General features: G+C 55.8%; 1 long non-coding RNA gene across 1 annotated transcript; it reads right to left on the bottom strand.

Annotated features, from left to right (window-relative positions):
- Nucleotides 1-4,757: 4,757 nt before the first annotated feature.
- On the bottom strand, nt 4,758-9,422 carry LOC102409836. The gene is made up of 3 exons (XR_003111592.2): nt 9,155-9,422; nt 5,162-5,381; nt 4,758-4,966 (listed from the first exon to the last, which is right to left on the bottom strand). It is a non-coding gene; the product is annotated as an uncharacterized LOC102409836 (long non-coding RNA).
- Nucleotides 9,423-18,371: the final 8,949 nt, after the last annotated feature.

The raw sequence follows: 18,371 nt of genomic DNA, 5'->3' as shown, positions 1-18,371 counted from the left end.
CTGTGAAATTCGTAATTCCTTTAAACCACTGGGCGCATCTAGTTGTAGTGTCCCCAGGAAATCACAGCCCCACGCAAGAAGTTTCCTTTTGCACCCTGTGGCCTCTCTCCACGGGGAAGCATTTCAATGGGACACTGGTTCCCATGACCCTCAGCAGCCTCTTACCAAAGGTGGAAGGCAAGATGGGGGTCTGGGCAGTAGGGGACCCCCTTCACCTCTTCGTGGGGAAGTGGGGGAGGGAAGTCCTAGGCGGGAGCCAGTGGGACACCCACACTGCCTGTCCTCAGCCTCCGTTCCTGTTGTGCAAGCACTATTCACAGCAGAGCTCCCTGAGAAGCTGTGACAGGGAGCTGCCTCCAGGAACACAAGAGGAAGGCTTTTCGCGAAGCTTTTGCCTCCTCTTGGAGTCGGGGCACTTTCCTGTCCGTGACTTAGCGATTTGCCTGAGACGCTGAGCCGGCACTTGTGCAGAGCACTTCCGGCGATGTGGTCCTTTGACCTATATTCCTGGACAGCCTGGTGTTCAGAGGCTGGTGCCTATGGATGTGAGGTCTACCTGGCCTGAGGTCTACTTATCACCGATACCGTATTGTGACCGGTTCTGAAGGGTGATTGGAAGAAAAGATGGTGGTGCCTGTGGAACTCCACTTGGGTCTGCAAAGTACTGGCCTAACTATTGCAAAGATTCTCTAAGATTTCTCAGTCGGATCCTATCTGGAGAGTGCTGTTCCCTGCCACTTCCTCATCATTGCTTTGCACCCCCTCCAGGGACCTGCTGCTGCCTGAGTCCTTGTTTTGGCATAGGTTGGGGACAGGGGTGCGGGGTCTGAGTGCGACCTGGGCCCTGGGAACCCACCTCCCTCAGAGACGTGGGCGGTGCCAGGCCAGGTTGGTAGGAAGACACAAAAAGAATGGCGGGGAGGGAGGGCCTGTGTTCACAACTCCCCTCCCCATAGCCCTGGACACAGAATCCCATTAATGGCCTTTGGGGGCCTTGGTCTGAAGTCTGGGTTTCCCACTTGCCAGGGGTGTGATGTCTCTGGTGAAGCTTTGATGGAAGCGGGGGGTTGTGAACGAGAAACCCCTTAGAAGCCCCGCCCCTTCCTGCTGTTCGCGGTTTGGTTTTTCTTCCTTAGCTGTGGACCAAGAACATGTTCAGACGTTCCCAAGGGCCCCTTCGCCGCTCAAGGTCTTAGGTCTCCGACGCGCCCCGTCTCCACACAGGGGCGCATCCCCGGCGGCGTGCGTAATCGCGGCTTCCTGCCAGCCGCGCCAGCCGCCCCTGACCTTTCCAGTCGGGCAGCCCCGGCTCACGGCCCAGTTCTCTCCGAGCCGGCTGGTGACGTGAGCCGCCTCCCCGGCACTGGCCGCTTAGGTGCCAAGGGGCTGCCGGAAGGCTCCGTCCTCCTGAGTTGGGTGTCAGGACAGCCCGGTTTTCCAGTTCTTCTTCCTGGTTGGTTTCAAGAAACCAGCCTCAACGCCCTGAACAAGAAGAGAAACCAGAAGTGCCGGGCTGGTTCCCACAAGTCGGCCTCCTTTCTGCCCTCCTGATGGTCTGTCTCCGGGGGCTGACGCCCCCATCAGCTGACTGCTGCATGACCTGCAGCCTGCGGGCTACCTTAAGTGTGGGTGGTGAAGTGTAGGTGTTTCTCGCGGGCCTACCGTCTCCCTTTGGAGTTTGTTCCAGCTGTCAGGCCAGGGAGGCCCACACACCCAGGTGTGACTCAGCCTGGGGCCTGCCTGGATTGCCCTTTTCCTTCAACCTGAGCTCAGGACTCAGCTCCCTGAGTCCATTTCAGGGAGCTGGATCCAGTGGGCAGCCATAAGCAGCAGCCCCCCAGGCAGGAGGGGGACTCGTGCCTTCCCGTGTCAATCCTGCCTGCACACCCCTCAGCACGGACTCCTCCTCCACTGGGCCTCACCTGGGGCTCCGCCAGCACCTCCCCTGGAAGCCCTGCCCCCAGCCTGCTGCCTCCCACTTCAGGCAGGCTTGATGGCAGGCGCCCTCCCCAGCCATCCAGCTGGGCCCTGGGGTCTGTGTGTCCCGGCCTGTGTCCGTACCCGCCCATCGCTGTCTGTGTCCTCTGACAGCCCTCCGTGGACAAGGCTGCTTGGTCTGTGGGAGGTATGGGAGGTGGTCTGATGTCCACTCAGACAGTCTCAATGGGGGCAGCTGTTCGCCATAAGAGGAACAGAGGCCTGGCTGGGGGTGGAGGAACTGGGGCCACAACCGAATCCTAGGCACTGGAGACTAAGCTGTGAATTAAAGAGTCCCCCACCACAGGGACCCTTACCTTCCAGAAGGGTGAGCTGGCAACGAACAGGCCGAATGCATAAATGACAAGAAGAAAATGAGGGTGGGGAAGAGAGGCGGTCAGGGCAGGCCAGGGGTGACATTTGAGAAGAGGGTTGGAGGGAGGCAGAGGAGTCATACCCCTGGCGAAAGAGTGTTCCGGACAGAGAGACAGCCTGTGCAAAGGTCCTGGGCCAGGTGGTGACAGGAGCAAAGTGAGAGGGCAGGAAATGGGGCAGGTGCAGGCCCTGAGTGAGATAGGAAGCCAAAGAAGGTTCTAGAACAGACTGAGGCAAGCGTGTAAGCCAAGAAACCAGAGGAAGCAGTGCTGGGGTGGGGGTGGGGTCAGCCCAAGGGAGAGGCCACAGGTGGCGGAGGCAGGGGTGCCGTGAGGGCCCAGGCAGGGCTGTTCTGCAAACTCAGGACGCTGGGCTGGGAGCTTTTTGAAGACTAGAAGGGGCACATGGTCAAATTGGTTTCTGAAGGACATGAAGCCTCTGCTCAGGACTTTTCTGGAAGTCCAGTGGTTAAGACTGCCTTCCAATGCATGGGGTGCAGGTCTGATCCCTGGTCAGGGAGCTAAGATTCCACATGCCTCTGGGCCACAAAACCAAAACAGAAAACAGAAACAAGACTGTCCAAATTCAATAAAGACTTTAAAAAGTGGTCCACATCAAAAAAGTCTTAAAAAAAGAAAAGAAAAAGAAGCCTCTGGCCTTGGGAAGAGAGCAGGGAACAACAGGTAAAGGGAACAGTCAGCACAAAAGCCCTGAGACTCTGGGGCCTGCTTGGGGAGGGACGCGAGGATGAGCAGACCCAGGGGCTCAATCCCAGCAACAGCTGAGCGGGGCGCAGGCAGTGCCCGTGCGCAAGCACAGAGGGCGAGCCATCTACCCCAGGACACACCCTGGGACGTGTAACCCCACTGTGCCTCAGACACACAGCCAGTGCTCCATACTTGCTTTTAAAAAAAATTTTTTTTTTTTATACTAGGAATTGAACTCATGCCCCCTGCAAGTGGAAGCGCGGAGTCTTAACTGCTGGACCTCTGGGGAAGTCCCTCATTCCTGCTTGAAAACACAGGAGAAGCACCTCACTGGGCACCTGGGGAGTGTCTGAAACCTCACCTAGGACCCTCTTTCTCTCCATTAGCTGTGGGGGCAGCGTGACTGACTGGCCAGGGGGACCTGAGCAGCGGTGCCATGCCACAGGGAGGGGCCGGGCCACTGTCCTCTGTGCCCCGGAGGCCGACACCAGATGCCTGGCCCCAGGTCCCTAAGCTGTCACCTTACAGGCCCTGGGTCCTGCCCTGAGACCCCCCTCCTGGTCTGGGCCCAGCCACCCAGGGATGACTCACCCCCACTCCGCCCCCGCTGGAACCAGGCACCAAAATAGTCACCCAGCTCACTCTTGGGAGTGGCCGTGGAATATTTCAGGGCCGAGTTCAGTGCCTAAAAATACTTGGGGAATACAGGCATGCATCTCCCCTCCCTCGTTCCCGTCTCTGTTCCTTGGAAAACCATCCCTATAAGCACCCCCGGGCCCGTCCCTCCACGCTACACCCCTCCAGCAGGTTATGCCTCCCCGGCCAGCAGGTCTGTGGGAGGTCCCCAAGTGCCCACATCCCTGTCAAGTGTGGTGAGGTGGCCTTGCTTCCTCCCTGTTGCCATGGAGAGACTCCACAAGGTTCCCCAGAACTCTCTGGAAGGGCAAAGCCTTTTCCACAACCCTTAGAAGTCTCGATTCCTGGAGAGGGAGGCCAGGACACAGCAACATGGATCAGGGAGATCTTCATTACTCAGCAGTTTTCCTTCAAAATTAGAAAATGGATCTTGCTGTTTGTGTTCAGGAGGCTGCTGGAAGCAGGCTCCTAGGACAGGGCCCCCAGCTGGGTCCAATCCTGTTGCCTCCGCTGGCCACTTGTTTTGGGACCGCACATAGGTTACTGGTCCTTCTCCCTCCCCCAGGGAGCAGCCTGTCCCCCTCCAACACACCCAAATACTTTGACATCATCCTAACCACTGAGTCTCCTGGGCACACTCCATTCTAACCCCAAGCCCCTTGACCTTTCTTGTGGCCCCAGGAAGGAGAGGGGAATGATTCGAGTTGGAGTGTGGCTTGGCCCACTGGGGTCTGATCCACTTCTCTATGCCCTGAAGCCTCCAGCTGCAGGGAATAGCAGGTGCAAAGGCCCTGGGGAAGGCACATGCTGGGTGTCTTGGAGACACAGCAAATTGAGCATTATTGCCTAAAGTCCACACCTGATGACTCAGAAGGTAAAGAATCTGCCTGCAATGCAGGAGACCTGGGTTCCATCCCTGGAATTGGGAAGATCCCCTGGAGAAGGAAATAGCAACCCACTCCAGTATTCTTGCCTGAGACATCCCATGAACAGAGGAGCCTGGCGGGCTACAGTCCACGAGGTTGCAAAGAGTCAGACACAACCAAGCAGCTAACACAGAGACAGTTTTTACCTAAAGTGCTTTAAAAACAATTGAAGTAACATTCAGTAACATAAAATCAACCTTTTTAAAGTGAGCAATTCAGGGACTTCCCCGGTGGTCCAGTGAAGACTCTGTGCTCGAAGTGCAGGGGGCCAGGGTTCCATCCCTGGTCAGGAGGGACTAGATCCCACTTGCTTCAACCAAAGATCCCGCATGCCACATCTAAGACCTGGCACAGCCAAATTAAAAACAACCAAAAGAAAGTGAGCACTTCAGCGTATTTAGTACATTTGCGATGTTGTGTAACCACCACCTGTACTTAGTTCCAGAACACTGTCATCAGCCCAGAAAGAAGCCTCACACCCACTCCCTCCTCCTCAGCCCCTTACTACCACTAATCTGCTTGCCGTGTTTATGAACTGACCTGTTTTGGACATTTCACATAAACGGAATCATATCCTATGGGGCCTTTCGCATCTGGCTTCTTTCACTCAACATAGGATTTTTAAGGTTCATATGTTGCAGTGTGTATCGGTGCTTCATTCTTCTCTTTGGCTGAATAATACCCCATATGACTGGATACATTGTGTTTATCCTTCATCAGCTCCTGGGCTGTCGGCTGAGTGTTTACTCTGTGTTCACACCTAAGGAACAACAGGCCATCTCTTAGGTCTATATACTCTGAAGATGGAGGGTAGAGAGATAATCAGGAAACCAAGAATTAAACAAGACAGATACCTGGTGAAGACCCTAAGGGTCTTTCAGGCAGAGACAGCAGTATGTGCAAAGGCCCTGAGGTAGGAATGAGCTGATGTACTGGAGGAAAGGCACAAGGCTGATGTGGCTAGAGCAGGATAAGTGAAGAGTGAGGTGGGCACAGCTGTGAGGCCTGAGGGGTGTGGGGAAGCGTCTGGGCTGTACTTTGAGATGGAGACCGAGAGAGAGACTGAAAGAGACACAGGAAGAGGGGGAGAGACTGACAGCAGAAGGGAGAAAAGAGGGCCTCAGCATCTCGAGGCCTGGGCCCAAGCGGCCAAGGGTCTTCGCCAGCATCCTCTCAGCCCAAACCCTTCTCTGATACTCTGATTGCCCTGTGCTGAGAACAGTGTGGCCACGCAGGAAGTGGTCCATAAACGTTAGGTGGATGAATGAACAGAGGGATGGATGGATAGGTGGGTGGATGGATGGGTGGATAGACAGACAGATGGGCGGGATGACAGGTGGATGGAGGGAGGAAGAGCTGGTACCCAGTCACTGCAGTGAGAACATGATCTCCCACCTGCTAGCAGGTGATTGGATGCGGGTTGTGGAGAAACTTAACCAGCTGCCGCAGGGCCTCACCTGCCCCTCTCTGGTCTCAGAAGATGAGTGGAGTGCAGGCTGCAGGGTGGGGGCTGGGCAGGGTGCCTTGCGTGCAGAGGCGGCCTCCGGGTACCAAATGCCGCTACCTGCCTCTGCCTCTGAGTCAGCATCACCATGGCAACGCGGGCCCTGCCGGATGCTCCTCCAGGCACATCCCCCATCACTGCAGCCACCATCACTGCCACCTCCTCACAGGGGGCTGGGGCAGAGGGGCAGCTATTTTTAACCAGGTTGTGGGCAGAGCTCAAGGACCCCGATGCCCACCTTCTCCCATCTGTCAGCCTCTCTGTCTCTTAAGCCACCCCCTCCCTGCAGAGCTTGCGGCCAAACATGGGGTGAGGGGGCTGAGTGAGGGGCCCAGTGGGGTTGGGGAGCCAGCCAAGGGAAAGTCGTCAGGCTCGGCTAGATACGGGGGCTGCAGAGTGTTTTGTGGGCACTAGTGAGGGAACATCATGGACAAAGGTTAGGTGGCTGGATGGCAGCAGTGGGCAGAGAGCTAGGGGGTGACAGGGAGATGGGCTGAGCAGGGAGCCACAGGGCATGTGAAGAGGCCAGGGGGCACCCACAGAGAGCAGGAGATAGACCCCTGTGACCCTGGGCAACCTCTATGCCCCGTGTCTCCCCTGCATCCTCTGGAACATGGGCACTGGTGGGGAAACGGAGGCAGGAAGGGTAGTCACAGGCTCTACCTGAGCTGGCAAGGACTCCACCTTCCCCCACCCCAGCTACTGACAACATGGATGCCCCTGTGATTCGCCCCTGCCCTTACCTTCCCCCATCTCCCCTTTCCTTACTCTACTCCAGCCTTGATTGTCTTCCAACACACTCTGTATCTCTACCTCAGGGGCTTTGCACTTGCTAACCCAGCGTTTAGGAACATCCTTCCCTGGTGCCTCCTTGCAGATGTCATGGACCCTCTGTATTCCCCACTCCCCTCCTCCTGGTGAGATTTCTTCACAGCTCTTGCCAGATATTATATTACCTACATTCTCAGATATTCCCACCCCAAGAATGCAGGCCCCTCTCAGAGTGTCGGTCTATCCAACGACGGCAGTAGCCAGTGTGCCGAGGGAATGGGAAGCCAGGCCATGAAATGCCAGTGTCTGGGTCCTCTCCACCTGACCCAGAGCTGCAGGGCCAGGCTGGGGACTTGGGAGTGAGAGCTACAGCTCCCTGGGTGGTTCAGGCCACAAAGCACTGAGGTCACTGAGGGTGACCTCACTCAGTGACCACCACTGAGAAGGTGGGCATCGGGGTCCTTGAGCTCTGCCCACAAGTCAGAGGTCACTGAGCAGTGGGTGAGCCAGGCCGTGGCCAGAAGTCAGCGTCAAGGATCTTGCCCTGTGAGCCTCCATGGGAGCTGAGGCCTCCAGCTCGCAAGGTGGCCTCCTGAATCCCTTATCACCACACATACTGAGCATCGCTAGGGCCGCCATGCCCTCACTAGCTCCAACTAGGCTGCCCTCGGACAGTCACTTTGGATAGTATCTTCCTTGTACAGATTTATAATGTCACCCATCTCATCATGCCAACAAGACTGAGGACTGGTTCCAATCCCCAGCCAAGAACCATGGACCCCAGTGAAAATTGGCTTGATTTTATAACAATCAAGAGTCTCTTGCTGTGTCTTTTGTCTTCTATAACTGGTCTCTCTTCCCACCTCCTTTCTCTCTGGTCTCTGTCAGTCTCCACCAGACTTTGCCTCCCTCCCCTCCTGTTCTCTTCCTCCATCTCTGCCTTTCTCCCTTTGTTTATTTCACAGTCACTATAATTCCTTTTCCCCTCCCAACTATTTGTCGGCTCCAGCCCTCCTGTTAGGAGGCCATGAAGAGTCTGCCTTGTCCAGCCCCTAAGCCTTGATTGATCCATTCATCAGTTTTATCTGGTGGCTCAGTGGTAAAGAATCCGTCTGCCAGTGGAACCCCCGGGTTCCATCCCGGGGTGGGGAAGATCCCCTAGAGAAGCAAAGGGCAACTCACTCTAGCATTCTTGCCTGGGAAATCCCCTGTCCATGGGGTCGCGAAAGGGTCAGACGTGACTTGGCGACTAAACAACAACCCATTGATCAGATGGGCTTGTCCTGGGGCCTGAAGTTCTGGGCGGAGGGGAGTTTGGCAGCTGACACTCTCCCTCCTTCCCGGGCAATAGCAGCGCTCCAGGGCCCGGCATCGAAGGGGTTAAGGCGTGCGGTCCTCCCTTCCCCAGCCCTGCATTTAATTAGCGGCCCCGCGGGGAGGCCAAGCCAGCCCGGGGGTGGCGGGGCGATGGGAAGGAGGAGGGGAGGAGGGGAGGAGGGGGGAGAAGTGGAAGGGAGGAAGGGAACGGAGGGAGAGGGACCAGAGAGGGCTGGAGGTAAGGAGGCGGGGCCGGGAGCCAGTGGGGGATTCGAATCTTGCCTGGCTAGTGTCCCCAGCTCGTACCTCTGGGCTTTCGTTTCCCTTCCCCGCCCCTCGGGGTGGGAATCCCCTCCCAACCCCCTCCCTAAGGCCGAGAGGGCCCCAGCAGTAAACGTCAGCTCTCTCCCCATTGTCGGGTGGAGAAAACTGAGGCCCACGTTGAAGTGGCGACTAAGTCCGGCAGCACCCGGGGCCGCCCAGCGAGTATTTAGGCGGTTTTGTCCGCGTGCTGGAGAACAAAACTAACATATCAGTCCGTGCCAGCCAGGCGACCCCAGGTAGGGGGACAAAGGTGAGGAGTCCCGGCTTGGATGAGGGTGACCAGGTGGGACAGGGGCGGGCGGGGGCCTGGAGCCCAGGGACCCGCGGCGATTCCAGGTAGGCCACGCCCCTTCTCGTGCCTCAGTTGCCCCGTCTTTTTGCACCGCGTGGGGGAAACTGCGGGGGTAGGCCTCCCCCCACCAACCACACCCACCGCCTCCCGAGCGGCGGGGGCGCCGGCCACGCGGCCCGAGCATCCGCGTCTACGCCGCTCCTCCTTGCCTTGACGTCGGTTCTGACGCCACCCACCCCCACGCTAGAGTCCGGTCGCAGCAGGGGTTAACTCTTGCGCTGCCGCCTGCTGCGCCGAACCCCACCCCCCCACCCCCCGCCACAACCTTTCTCTCCCAGATCTCCGCCAGAGGCGGGGCCAGGCTGCGGGGACCGACGTGAGACAGGTTTTGGGCAGCGCAGCCGCGAGGCAAGCCGAGAAGCCCCATCGGGATCAGGTCTTTGCCTGCGCCGCGGAATGCGCCTCCCTCCTCCCTCCAAGTCCGTGTTTACTGCGACGTCGCTCCCTCCGGCCCGGCCCTGACCCTTCTAAGGCTGGGCGTGTCCTTGTCCGGCTGGGTTTTCCCGCCCCGGGCCGGGGGTGGGGGTGGGGAATGAATAGGGTCGAGGGGCTCGTCAGGTCCGGGGCGGGGACCTCTCACCCAGCAATTCACTGTTTCAAGGTCGAGCTTCTTATCCCCACATTTAAGATGAGAACCGTCAAAGCCTAGAGAACTTGTGTTACCGTGGGGTGGGGGGGTGGCGGGCGTGCAACCCTGGCCCAGTCCCAGCTCGGGCAGCCCCCCTTGGGCCCCACCCCTGTGTGTGTGCGGGGGTGGGGGGCCCTCGATTCTTGCTAAGGGGGAGGGAACCCTGCAGGCCCCGCCCTGCCCCAGGGGAAGTGAGAATGGGGGGCCCTCCCCCGCATCCTCACCACTTCCTCCCTGGGAGAGGCGGCGGCGGCGGAGCCTGGGGGGAGGGGGAGGAGGCGACGGGCGAGGGGGTTCGGAAGAACGTCCTCAGGTTCAGAGGAAGGGTCGTCCTGCCCCCTCGCCCATTAAGCGCAGGACTGGCGTTAATACATACCCCATTTGTAGGCCTTCGCCCCAAGTCTGCTCCTTCCTTGGGGCCTCTTCCTAAGCGACGCGGACTCCGCCTGCTCCTCCCCACCCTGGGGGCCCCCGCCGCCTCCTCCCTGCTGCTTCACCCCCTCGTTCGATCTACTCCCCTACAGGGGCCAGGATCCTGTAGAGCTGCCGACGTGGTGCCTTCCCCCAAGGGCCCCAGCAGCCCCAGGTCCAGCCTCATCTCCCCAAGATGCCCACCTCCCTGAGCCTTGTCTGCCCGTAGAGATTCACCTGGATTCCAGTCTTCCTCCAAAGTCTGGACCTATGCTTTGCTCAGAACCTCAGTTTATGTGAAAAATGGGGACAGGTGTCCCTCTTCTCAGTGCTTCTGTGGGGCTTTTAAAGAACAATGTCAAGAGTGGGTTTCCCATCTTGGCCTCCTGGAAGCATCTGCTCATTACTCCACTAAATGATACACTTATTCATTTAATTATTTGTTACTGTATCCATTGATTCCCAACTTCCCTGGTGGCTCAGATGGTAAAGAATCTGCCTGCCATGCGGGAGACCCGGGTTCGATCCCTGGGTGGGGAAGATCCCCAGGAGCAGGCAATGTCTAACCCACTCCAGTATTCTTGCCTGGATAATTCCAAGGACAGGAGTCTGGTGGGCTACAGTCCATGGGGTCACAGAGTCAGACAGGACTTACATCCCTCCTCTCCAACCCCAGGTAGTATGGGAAGAATGTCAGGGTCCCACAGTATTGTGGGTGGGGCATCCCCAAGGTCTTTAGGCAGAAATGAGAGCTTCCACTTAACCAACTTGAAGCCTCCTCAGAGAGACCCCTGGCGACACACACCCAAGAGGCCTCTGCCTGCCACTGCCATCTGTCCCCCCGCCCCCTAAACAGCTCAGTACCTCGAGGAACCTTGGGAGGATCCTGGCTGATGCAGGCAAACCCCACACATATTATAGTAGGTGCTTATCACCCAGGCTGGGCACATTATTGAGCTCCTACTGTGTGCTGACCCCACTCTTGGAGACTGGAATGCTGTGTGGGTCCCTGCGGCCCTTCCTGCCCTGTGAACACACATGCCTGTCTTGTTGGTTTGGGGCTTCCCAGCCTTTAATATTTTTTGGATAATGGAACATTTGGGGTCCGGAATCGACCCAGAGTGTCCCGGAGGAGGGAATGCCTGAGTTTTGCTCTCATTTCTTCGTTTTTCAGTTTCCTTCTATTTATGGCAAGAGAAACTGGTTTTCCATTCCTGGTGCTGACTCGAAGCTTCCCTTTTGAAATGTATTTACTGAAGTAAAAGCTGGAAAGGGGTCAACTTAAAGGAAAAGAAAATGATGACACTGACCTAAAGTGGGCTTTTCTGTTATGGTGGTGGTTTCCCATCCCCCGTGAGATTCTGGTCAGCTTAGGGGTTGATTGAATTGGGAAGGCTAAGGGAAGGCCCTAAACCCTCCCCCAGCGCATAGACCTTGGCATACAGCAATGGTTCAGTAGAGGGTGGTAGATGAGTGATGATGCTTCAACTTGGCCAAAAGCAAAAATCAACTTCTGAAGTTGGTCTTGTGACATCTGACCCTGAAATCTGTTTCTCCAATGTCCACCTGTGAATACACTGGGCCTGGGCTGTGCATGCAGCAAGTGTACTTACCTAGGCCTGTACCATGCGGTTAGTTGTGTCCGACTCTTTGTGACCCCATGGACTGTAGCCTGCCAGACTCACTCCTCTGTCCATGGAATTTTCCAGGCAAGAATACTGGAGCAGGTTGCCATTTCCTACTCCAGGGGATCTTCCCCACCCAGGGATCTAACCGGAATCTCTGTCTCCTGCATTGGCAGGTGGATTCTTTACAACTGAGCCACCTGGGAACCTGGGCGTGGGTATTCAGCAAATGTACATAAAATGTTCACTGGATGAGTGCAGGAGTCCTGCCTGTCCTGGGCGGGGGTGGGGGTCAGCGTGGCCTCAGTTATTTTCTTCTTGTCCCATAGTTCTTCTGGGCTTACTTGGTACGGTCAATTCAATCAACATATATTGGACTTAGCGGCTCTTCTGGGAGCCTAGGGACATCACAATCTCGGGGAACAGTCAACAGGGTCGCGGGTCGTAAAGCAGGCTCTGCCCGCTTTTCTGGTGCTGAAGGGGGCTGGCGGCGCATCAGTTTCCTCGCCTGTAAAATGGTCTTGTGAGACTGGAAAGAGCCAGAGGGCTGGGGCTGGGTCCTCACCCAGCGACCGGACAAACACCTGTACTGGACGAGGGAGATGACTGCCGTTCCCGCTCCAGGCGAGGGCGGAAGCGGGGCAGGAGGGGAGGGGCCGCCGCCTGCGCCAGTAACCCGATCCTCTGGAATGCGCCGGGGCCAGACGCGCCCCCAGCCCGAGCCCGGCGCCCTTCCCCCGGCCGATGCACAGCTCCTGTCCCTGGGGACGGTCTCCGCAAGCTCCACCCCCACCAGCCCTTGGGTCCTAAGCGCCGGGGACTCTGTAGGCAGGAGCCCCACCCGCCCCGCGGGGTCCCGAGCGCCCGGGCAAGACCCTCTGCCCCAGGACCCCTCCGCTTCATTCCTTTCGGCTTCCTCCTTAACTTTATTCTTTTGGGGCTTTGTGTTTTATTAAGTAGATTTTAGGTCTCGATCTTCAAATAAAGACTAAACATTAAATCGAATTGTAGGTTCCTTTAAACAAGAGAGCAATCTCTTCGCGCTGGGGAGAGGCCAGAGCCGGGAGATTTGAAAACGAGCGAGGGGGCTGTTAAGATTAGACAGCCTCCCTTTGGAAGGCTAGGTTGGGAACGGGGCTTCAGCTTCGGCTTTGTGACCCAGGGCAGGTCACCCATCTTCTCTGGACCCTGCTGGGGGTGGGGGGTGGGGTGGGATAATTCCCAAGACTTAAGACGCTGCAGGGAGAATAAACGGGAAAATGAGGAGTCCCAACCTAGCCCATTTCCCTTCTAGTCCCTCAATTCCATCTGCCACTTCTGCTCTTGAGACAGGCGCTCAGCCGTGTCCGAATCTTAGCGATCCCATGGACTGCAGCATGCCAGGCTTCCCTATCTTTTACCACTTCCCAAAGTTCAAATAGCACCTGGGTTTCAGTGGAAGCACTTTCACCTTTCACCGCCACCCTTACCTTCTCTCCCTCTGGCTTTCCCTGGCTCAGTGAATCCAGCCTCACTTCCCTCTCTACCCTGCACAGATGTGGCCAGCAGGTTTCTGCCCCTGGACCTTTGCACTTGCTGCTTTCCCTGGGACACTGCCCTCAAATGAATTATCTCATGATTTGCTCCAGCTCCTCCTGAATTCAGCATCATCTCCTGGGGTGACCCTCCCAGAGTACTCAACTCTAAAACCACTTCCCCCTGCATCCTGCAGGAAGGAGGTACCATTTATTCTCCTTGAAGCTGTGCTTGTCAGGTTCCTCCCTCAGACTGTGTGCCTGAGCGGTTGCTGGTGTTTGTGTCATTCATGTGTTCCATCACTAGGCTCACAGTAAGTGCTCAGTCAATGTATGTGGAATGAATGAATGAATGGGAGATAGCCCATGTTCACTGCCTGGGACTGGTTGATAGATTTCAGGCCCCCTTTGACCTGGCTGAGGAGCCCTCCATCTGGGAAGACTAAGCTGGAAACAGCTGCACCCCAGCTCTAGGGGGTCAACCCCTGGCCCAAATGGAGGATCAGGACTGGGATGTCCCAGACGGAAAAGGGAGAGGATGAGGAAGGACACTGGGTCACAAGGAATGCCAAGTCACAGCACAGGAGCCTAATGGGGTAGGTATTGGAGAGTAGGGATGGCAGAGGCTGCCAAGGGCAGCCAAGACAGGGCTTCCCCATCTAGCTCCAAGGACCCTCCTGCTGCTAAGTCACTTCAGTTGTGTCTGACTCTATGCGACCCCATAGACGGCAGCCCACCAGGCTCCCCCGTCCCTGGGATTCTCCAGGCAAGAACACTGGAGTGGGTTGCCATTTCCTTCTCCAATTCATGAAAGTGAAGTCGCTCAGTCCTGTCCAACCCTCAGCGACCCCATGGACTGCAGCCTACCGGGCTTCTCCATCCATGGGATTTTTCCAGGCAAGAGTACTGGAGTGGGGTGCCATTGCCTTCTCCAAAGGACCCTTCTAGGGCAGAGTAAAGCAGACATAGAGAGTGGGAAGGGCTCACTCAGATGGAAGGGTCTAGGGAAATCCCTGTAGGCATGGTGATGGAAGACTTCTTGGAGCAGGGGACACTGGAGGTGGGTTTTGAAGGATTAGTAGGAGTTCGCCAGGAGGTTAAGGAAGGGCAGTCCAGGCTGAGGGTAGTCCAAAGAACTGCAGTTAAGTTTGGCCAAATGATAATAAAACAATTACAGAAAACATTTATTGAGCTCTTACTATGTGTTCAAATACTTCCAATAGAAGTCACAATACTCTATGAAGTAGGTGGGATTATTTGCTCTATTTTCATAAGCAATAAATACAAACAGAGGTAATATGCCTTGGCCTTCCTTTGCCTCCATTTTCCAAAGCCTGTCTGCTGGTCACCCACAGGTGACCAGCTCAGGCTAGCCCTGCCCGCAGCTCACCAGACCATTCTTACCTATCAAAGTCAAGGCCCAAGGTAAGGGGGGAGCCTCCTTAGGCTACCCACTCACCCTCCTGCCTTGGGGAGAAGCATGGCCCCATCTCCTTCAATCTAGCCCCACTGCATAGGCCCAGAGCAGGGTCCTAGGGTGTGGCTGGTTATAGGCTAGGGGCTGCATCCCCTTCATTTAGGGGTCCCTTCAGAAGAACTGTACAAAAAAGATCTTCACGACCCAGATAATCACGATGATGTGATCACTGACCTAGAGCCAGACATCCTGGAATGTGAAGTCAAGTGGGCCTTAGAAAGCATCACTACGAACAAAGCTAGTGGAGGTGATGGAATTCCAGTTGAGCTATTTCAAATCCTGAAAGATGATACTGTAAAAGTGCTGCACTCAATATGCCAGCAAATCTGGAAAACTCAGCAGTGGCCACAGGACTGGAAAAGGTCAGTTTTCATTCCAATCCCAAAGAAAGGCAATGCCAAAGAATGCTCAAACTACTGCACAATTGCACTCATCTCACATGCCAGTAAAGTAATACTCAAAATTCTCCAAGCCAGGCTTCAGCAATACGTGAACTGTGAACTTCTTGATCTTCAAGCTGGTTTTAGAAAAGGCAGAGGAACCAGAGATCAAATTGCCAACATCCGCTGGATCATGAAAAAAGCAAGAGAGTTCCAGAAAAAAATCTATTTCTGCCTTATTGATTATGCCAAAGCCTTTGACTTTGTGGATCACAATAAACTGTGGGAAATTCTGAAAGAGATGGGAATACCAGACCACCTGACCTGCCTCTTGAGAAATCTGTATGCAGGTCAGGAAGCAACAGTTAGAACTGGACATGGAACAACAGACTGGTTCCAAATAGGAAAAGGAGTATGTCAAGGCTGTATATTGTCACCCTGCTTATTTAACTTATATGCAGAGTACATCATGAGAAACGCTGGACTGGAAGAAGCACAAGCTGGAATCAAGATTGCCAGGAGAAATATCAATAACCTCAGATATGCAGATGACACCACCCTTATGGCAGAAAGTGAAGAGGAACTCAAAAGCCTCTTGATGAAAGTGCAAGTGGAGAGTGAAAAAGTTGGCTTAAAACTCAACATTCAGAAAACGAAGATCATGGCGTCTGATCCCATCACTTCATGGGAAATAGATGGGGAAACAGTGCAAACAGTGTCAGACTTTATTTTTTGGGGGCTCCAAAATCACTGCAGATGGTGACTGCAGCCATGAAATTAAAAGATGCTTACTCCTTGGAAGGAAAGCTATGACCAACCTAGATAGCATATTCAAAAGCAGAGACATTACTTTGCCAACAAAGGTCCACCTAGTCAAGGCTATGGTTTTTCCTGTGGTCATGTATGGATGTGAGAGTTGGACTGTGAAGAAGGCTGCGCGCTGAAGAATTGATGCTTTTGAACTGTGGTGTTGGAGAAGACTCTTGAGAGTCCCTTGGACTGCAAGGAGATCCAACCAGTCCATTCTGAAGGAGATCAGCCCTGGGATTTCTTTGGAAGGACTGATGCTAAAGCTGAAACTCCAGTACTTTGGCCACCTCGTGCGAAGAGTTGACTCATTGGAAAAGACTCTGATGCTGGGAGGGATTGGGGGCAGTAGGAGAAGGGGACGACAGCGGATGAGATGGCTGGATGGCATCACTGACTCGATGGACGTGAGTCTGAGTGAACTCTGGGAGTTGGTGATGGACAGGGAGGCCTGGCGTGCTGCGATTCATGGGGTCTCGCAAAGAGTTGGACACGACTGAGCAACTGAACTGAACTGAACTTGGCCGTACTGGGACCCAAGAGGACATGACTGGAGGCTACAGAAACCCACATGCCTGGAAACACATACAGATATACACATACATACATACACATGGGTATACATATGCATGGATTCACACAAGCACAGACATCCACTCCTGTGTGTGAACACACCTGGGTTCATACATGAACACATATAGGCACATGTGGGCACAAACAGACATTTGTGGGAACACAGACATACATCCATACCCCCAACTCTCCACCAGCCAGGCCAGGCCTCTTGCTCATGGTGACAGCCTCCCTCAAGGCCTTCTTGCTCCACAGCCCAGTTAGGGGCAAGGCCAGGTGAGGAAGGGAAACAGAAGACCAGGTGTTCATGTCCATAGGTCAATCAGACAAACTGAGGCCAGAAAGTGCCACAGAAATCCCACCAGCCCTCTTCTTTAACACTGGCTATTGGATGCTAGGCCCCATGCAGGGAGCTGGAGACCCAGCAGGCCCAAGATAGCCTGCCCTGCTGGGACTTATGGTCCACCCTAGCATTCGGAGAAGGCAGTAGCACCCAACTCCAGTACTCTTGCCTGGAAAATCCCATGAATGGAGGAGCCTGGTAGGCTGCAGTCCATGGGGTCGCTAAGAGTCAAACACGACTGAGCGACTTGACTTTCACTTTTCACTTTCATGAATTGGAGAAGTAAATGGCAACCCACTCCAGTGTTCTTGCCTGGAGAATCCCAGGGACGGGGGAGCCTGGTGGGCTGCCGTCTATGGGGTCACACAGAGTCGGACACGACTGACAGCAGCAGCATTGTGGATGGTTCCAGGTATAATGGAAACAAGGTGAGTGGGAGGGGCCTCTCTGAGAATCAGCCGTTGGCATTGGGGGAAGGGAGCCAGCACCTGTTCAGGCCCTGAGGGCAGCAAGGAGTTGGGAAGACAACGCTCAGAGAGGGTGAGTGAAAGGTTACAGGGTGTCACTGTAAAGAACAAAGGAATGTATGGGCCCTCCACCGACTAGTGATGGACTGGGCCCCATCCAGTGTGTGATGAGAGCCATGGGGGGGTTTTGTGCAGGGGTCGTAGGTCAGACCCAGATGTCCCAAGGATCTCCTGGCAGTGTGGTGAAGGGCCCCTCCCACCTCCCTCATATTCCCATCCCCAGCCAGTCTTTATGGAGGCCCATTAAGCCTGACCTGACAATCATAGTAGTCATTAACAGGTAATAATTACCATCTGGGATTCCTGACTTAACAGCCCAGTCCGGGAGCCACCGGGGTACCCACAGGAGGCTCTGGCAGACGCAGAGGTAAAAACGTAAGCCGCTGCCCGGGGCATGGACGCCCGGGTTCTACTGCATGGATAAGAGCTCAGGCTTGGTCACGCTCTGGCCTCGAGGGCAGGTCACTCCACCTCGCAGAGCCTCAATTTCCCGTCTGTAAAGTCAGGAAATCGGACTCCTGCGATTTAGACCCCACCCTATGAAAAGCAGCAGGATCAAAGCATTTCCAACAACTTCTGACTGGAACCTCCTCTCCCCTCCCCAGCCTTTCTGGGGCAAACACACCGGGGTGGGGGGTGAGCTGGAAACAGACCTGGCCCACAGCCGCAGCGAGCCGCCGGGCACAGCTCCCTTAGGCCCGCACTATGTCCAGTGTGAGGCGCGATAAGGGAGACACAGCATAGTGAAGCGGGAGGCGCCAGGGAGTTATTTATCCATCCGGAGCCCCATCCCCCTCCTCCGGTCTCCGGAGGCCGGCACCGCCCCCTTCCCGCCCGGGGCCCCACGCGCGGACGCGGGGCGGGGCCTCTGGGAGGGCGGGAGCCGGGTGGCCGGGCCCATCACGCCACCCGGGACGTGCCTTGGCGGGAGGCGGCGCTGGGGGCATTGGTCGTACACGGCACTCCTGGGGCGGAGTGACCAGGCCTGAAGCTCGGCCCGCCCCCATGACGTCAACCCACAAGGCAGCGCGCTGTTGTGCCGTTTACCGCGCGTCACCCGGACAACGGCAGTCGGTGGGGGATAAGGGGGGCGTCATTGACTTGGCCCCACCCCATCATGCAAATGAGAGACGTCACTCGTGCCCAATGGCGAGCGGGGACAGTGAGCTCATCGCGCCGGGCCGAGGCTATAAGGGG

The sequence above is a fragment of the Bubalus bubalis genome, chromosome 9 (genome assembly GCF_019923935.1).
Source record: "Bubalus bubalis isolate 160015118507 breed Murrah chromosome 9, NDDB_SH_1, whole genome shotgun sequence".
In the NCBI taxonomy this organism is placed as follows: Eukaryota; Metazoa; Chordata; class Mammalia; order Artiodactyla; family Bovidae; genus Bubalus; species Bubalus bubalis.
The sequence above is the reverse complement of the archived record's forward strand: the minus strand, read 5'-3'. Positions and strand labels throughout refer to the sequence as shown.